The sequence below is a fragment of the Megascapheus bottae genome, chromosome 5 (assembly GCF_031878675.1).
Source record: "Megascapheus bottae isolate mThoBot1 chromosome 5, mThoBot2.hap1, whole genome shotgun sequence".
Taxonomy (NCBI): Eukaryota; Metazoa; Chordata; class Mammalia; order Rodentia; family Geomyidae; genus Megascapheus; species Megascapheus bottae.
This window is the reverse complement of record NC_143513.1, coordinates 7,462,119-7,467,871: the sequence shown is the minus strand read 5'-3', so window position 1 is coordinate 7,467,871 and position 5,753 is coordinate 7,462,119.

Below are 5,753 nucleotides of genomic sequence, written 5' to 3'. Positions count from 1 at the left end.
ACACACACAATGATGCAGAAGAGACACTCTGTGAGGCTGTCTAGAGGCAGTGGTTACCCTGGGCACATTCTGATAAGCAGACATGACAAGTGCCTTTAAGTACTGCCTTCAGAAACGATAACAACCTCCCCTCACTTCCAAGGCAGTATAAACTGCATCTAGAGCCATGGAAAGGAAAGCTAGACATTGGCCTGTAGTTTAGAGCCATCAAAATATATGGAGTGTTTGATTCTTTTGTTAATGAAGTCTTCAGAGACTGAATATACTGGCAAAACCTGTAGTACTTTGGGAAAAACTTGTGTTCCATTAAAAAAAATACAATTAGTCTGTTTTTATCTCCAGATATCACATATTGTCTGATAAGACAGTTTTATTACTCCCTGTTTTGGCAAGGTTGTATACCAAAGCAAAAGCTGAACTACATAGCACATACATGAAACAGCTGGAGGTATTTCCCCAGCTATAGGCAAGGTAAAAAATCTGCTCTGAGATGGCCTTTGGCTTCTTAGTATTTATTTTCAATTTGTCTGGATCAAAAGAAAATAAAAAGCTTCAGGGCCAGGAGTTTAGCCTAGCAGTAGAGTGCTTGCCTATCACACCTGGGGAAAAAAAAAGCATCAGGATTTCTCAGCCCTCGATTGGGGGGGGGGGTGAAGGTCCGAGGGTGGTATTTACAGGTGTTGGGGAGGGGAAGGGAGGGAAAGCACAGGAAAGTGTCCTGGCTTCTCCCACTAGAAGATGTGTGACTTCTGTGTTGGCTGCTCCTAGTTCAGGTGTCTTCTGACTCATTGAAGTACAGCTGCTCAGTTCAAGGTACTGTGACTTAGTAAGCTGACACCCAGTTTAATAAGTAATTTTTACTTCTAGATGGTTTTCGTGAAGGAAGAAATTATTTATGAAAGTGGCAGCAAAAATTCAAAAGTAGGAAGTGGCACTGAGGCTCATGGTAGAGCACTAGCCTTGAGCAAAAGAGCCCAGGCCCTGAATTCAAGCCCCATGACAGACAAAAAGAAAAATAGAAAAAAAATTCAGAAGTAAAACATTAGAAAATTGCATCCAATGATATAATGATGTATTATTATATTATTTTATTATTATTATTTGCACAGTATTTTGGTGTCTCTCCTCTGTGCTCTTTCTTCCCCACAGGAGGATTAGAAATCCTTGCTTGTTGCTGGGAGTTTGGCCTAGTGGTAGAGTGGTTTCCTAGTATGCAGGAAGACCTGAGCTCAATTCCTCAGTACCACATAGATAGAAAAAGCCAGAAGTGGTACTGTGGCTCAAGTAGTAGAGTTCCAGCCTTGAGAAAGCCTAAGGACAGTGCCCAGGCCCTGAGTTTAAGCCCTAGGACTGGCAAAAAAAAAAAAAAAAGGCCATAGTGTATCCACTCCAGACAGCACGGGTCAGAGTGTTCCATGCTGCAGACACCAGGGGACCCAGTGTACCCACTAGCGACAGCATGGGTCACAGCATCCACACCACAGGCCCCATAGCCCACTGTCAGGCCATGTATCCTCACACTGTTACAGAAAACACTGGCATGAGCAAGGTTATCCATTCAATCCCCAATGTTAGAAAATGAAAAAGGAAATCTAAAATGGTTACAGAAAAAAAATTATTATATAATCGTTGTTAGGTTAAATTAGCCAAAAATTAAATATTGGAGTTTTGAAAGCAAGATAACACACACATGAAATTAGAAAAATTAAGATATCTAAACTGTGTCAAATAAATAGAGACGATTAAAAAGACAAAAGACTCAATTGCTTGTGATAAAGGGCTTCTCTTTAATCAGAAGGGAAATGTAAATGAAATCATGGTGAGGTCCTGCCCAACACCAGGAGAAAGACGAAAAGAGACGCAGAGTGATAGATGGAGGGACAAGGATGTAGAGCCACTTGGGAGCTTGTCCACTGTGCTCAGGGAGCAGCTCAGAAATCTGTGGGGGCACATTCCTAGAAAATTAAATATATATCCATCCAAGACCTGGCTAACTATTTCCAGCCATTTAAGAGAAATGAAAACATGTCCACATAAATCTCTGTTTAACAGAATTATATCAGCTTTTTCAGAACCGCTCAAAAAAGCAGTCCAGAGCTTCATGAGCAGAAAGAAAGATCCATAAATGGTAGTCATACAGCACTACCCAGGAGAGAGGCACAGACCACCACCACACATATGCCAAATGATTTTTTAAAAATCTCTTTTAGTTTTATTAGTCGAGTTACAATTTTTACACGTGTGAACTTAAAATGTAAAAGTTGTGCATTGATACCCTGGCTAATAATCTCCACATCAATCTCTGTCTCGGTGTCTAGAATCTAAACACGTGAGCCTCTGGGCCACAGGCACACACCACCCCAATGACATCACAAGGACAGCTTACTTCCTGCCTAATGTCTGCTAAGTGAGCTTTCTAACCTTTTCTCTAATACATTTTCCTCCAAACCTAACTTTTAAGAAATTTTGCCATCAGGATCTGTCCTTTCCTTCTAGTGCCTACACAGATGGCTTAAGTTGCAGAGTACCTGCCAAGCAAGCCCGGGGCCCTGAGTTCAAATACCCACACCTACAAAAAGAACAAAAAATTTTCTTTCCTCCTCATTTTTGTTTGTTTCGCTTTTGGTGCTAGTCCTGGGGTTTGAATATAGGGCCTGAGTGTTGGCCCTGAGTTTTGTTTTGCTCAAGGTTAGCAGTCTATCTCTTGGGCCACAGCTCCACTGATTCTCAAAGACTTTCCTGTCCAGGCTGGTTCCAAACCATAATCCTCAGATCTCAGCCTCCTGAGTAGCAAGGATTACGGATATAAGCCACCAATGTCCAGCTTCCTTCTACCTCTCAAATGAAAACAACAAACTATTATAAATAATCCAGGGGACGGGAGTTTGGCCTAGTGATAGAGTGCTTGCCTAGCATATAATGAAGACCCCAGTTCTATTCCTCGGTACCACATATATAGAAAAAAAAAGTCAAAGGTGGTGCTGAGGCTCAAGTGGTAGAGCTCTAGCTTTGAGAAAGCCCAAGGACAGTGCTCAGGCCCTGAGTTCAAGCCCAGGATTGGCAAAAAAAAATATTCCAACACAGTACAATTTTCTGATCAATTCTATTATATGCTGTTATTATTATTATACTCTTATTCTATAATTCTATTATACCTTTTTATCTTTGGTAGCACCGGGGTTTGAACTGAGAGCCTTGTGGTTGCTAGTCTACCACTTAAGTCATATCCCAGCCATTTAATTACTTTTCAAGTACAGTTTTCCCTAGGGCTAGCCAGATCCTTGTATGTTGATACTCCATAGCTGGTATGACAGATACGTGGGTTGAGATGGGACGTCACCACATTTTCTATAAAGTTTGTTAAACTGCATTATAACTACAACAGAACAAACTGTATAAAGAAACTGTTTAGTCCTTTATTTTGGCAAAAGAAAAAATAAACACTAGTAGTGTTAGCTAAGTAGATTGTATTGTCTCCAATGGAAATATTTTATTTGACCTAATATTATAAAAGTTCTTCACACAGTCTATACAGCATACCTTCATAAATTTTGAGAGCTTCTTTAAAAAGCATTATTCAAGCCGGGTGTAGCTGAATCCTACAGGATCCTACAGGATCACGCCTGTAATCCTAGCTACTCAGGAGGCTGAGATCTGAGGATCAAGGTTCAAAGCCAGCTCAGGCACAAAAGGACCTGAGACTCTTATCTCCAATTAACCTCTAGAAAACAGAAAGTAGGGCTTGGCTCAAGGGTTAGGGTGGTAGCCTTGAGCTGAAAAGCTCAAGGACAGGGCCCAGGCCGAGTCCTAGCCCCATTACGCACAAAAAAAAATAAATAAATTAAAATTAAAAAATTAAAAAAAAGAAGCATTATTCTACTCAAAATTAAGGTTCAAAAGCAGCCAATAGGCAGCAAGCTGGCCAGGTTAAAAAATATATCATTTTCACAGCAATCATATATTTATTCTTAATATGTTATCAAATTGTTTTGAAGTTCAAATGATTCTAACTTTAAAACTTGGCAATCCATCAAATACAAATTGAATAGTATTTGCAGGCAGTGGTTAGTCACCTTTTATTTTTCCCCAGTCCTAGGGTTTTAACTCTGGGATTGGATGCTGTCCCTGACTTTGTGCTCAAAGAGTAATATTGTTCCACTTGAGCCACAGCTTCACTTCCAGCTTTTTAGGTTAAACCAAGTTAAGAGTCTTATGGGTTTTCCTGCCTGGGCTGGCTTTGAACCCTGACTACAGGCTTGATCCACTGGTACCCAGCAGTTAGCCCATTTTTGAAGAAAAACTTTATAAAAACTTGGATTAAACTTATATTTTTACTCTTTAAAATATCCCTGAGATTTGGCATTGTAGCTACACGTTTTCCCTGAAAATTTTGTTGTACAGTCCAAATTACTTCTTATTCTTTTTAAAGCTTGCTTAGATTTTTTTTTGTGTGCCTTGGGCTTCATTTCAGGGCCTGGGCATTGTCCCTGAGCTTTGCTCAAGGCTAGCATTCTACCCCTTGAGCCCCAGCGCCATTTCCAGCGTTTTCTAAGTAATTGGACGTAAGTGTCTCACGGACTTCCCTGCCTGGGCTGACTTTGAACTGGAATCCTTCAGATCTCAGCCTCCTACAGGTGTAGGCCAACAATGCCTGGCTAGATCAGTTTCTAAAATAAAGAAAACGGTACCACTGTTTGGCCTTACTGATCTTATGTAAAGCTGTGTGGACGTGTTGGGACAGTCAAGTGTAACTGGTCAGAGTCTGGCAGTGCCACATACATTTCACATCTGGTTGCTGCGGGTTGTTACTTATGATCTTGCCCTTTGAGAGCTTGTGTGCCTCCCTGATTACATCATAAAGGAATATTCTAACTGTTCCTCAGATCCCAGAAAGGGCTGACAAGTGTACACACTATACAAATTGACAAGATATATTAACAAGACTATTAATGAGAAATTTTTATATGAGATGGCTATTTAGCTACTTTAAGTTATATACTTTTATATTTCATTTTAAAAAATAATAAAAGAGATGTAATAACAGTAAAGTTGTTCAATCTCAAGTAAATTAAGCTTAGGTTGTACATTTTGTTTCGGTGCTAGAATTGAATGCAGGGCCTACCATGTACTCTACCACTGAGCAATAACCTTAGGCTGAGTTAAGTTTTTTTAGATGAGGTACCACCCTAAATGACAAAAGAACCAAGTCATGGCTTATAAATATTCTGGTATTTCATAATGTTTACTTGGAGAGCCAAAGGGCTGAGAAGAAACATTCCAAGCAGAGGCTCTGTGGGTAAACAATATAAAGACATCTCTTCAGTGAACAAACTGACTACAGTCTCCATCAGAGCATGTGGACCCTTTTAAGTGACCAGAGTGAAGTGACAAATTTGGGGCAGAGTGATGTGACAGGGCTGAGTCTGGGAAAGAGATTGTCTTCCCTAACCAGACCCTAAAAATGAATATTAAAAATTTTAGAGGTGAAAAAACCCCCACCATTTCTTTTGTTAGCCATTGATAGATTACAGTCATTGGGGAAAAGCAGAAAAGTGTAACCAAATCAATACAAAATAATGAAAAAGTACAAAAAGTAGGACATTATCCAACTATACTGTTTAGTATTCCAAATGCCCTAAATTTAGATATGGGCCTAATTGAAAAATCTTGCCTTAACCCCAATAATACAGGATGAAAGATAGACATACATGTATGCAAATGTAGGTACATACAAATAATAATGAGACCAAAAG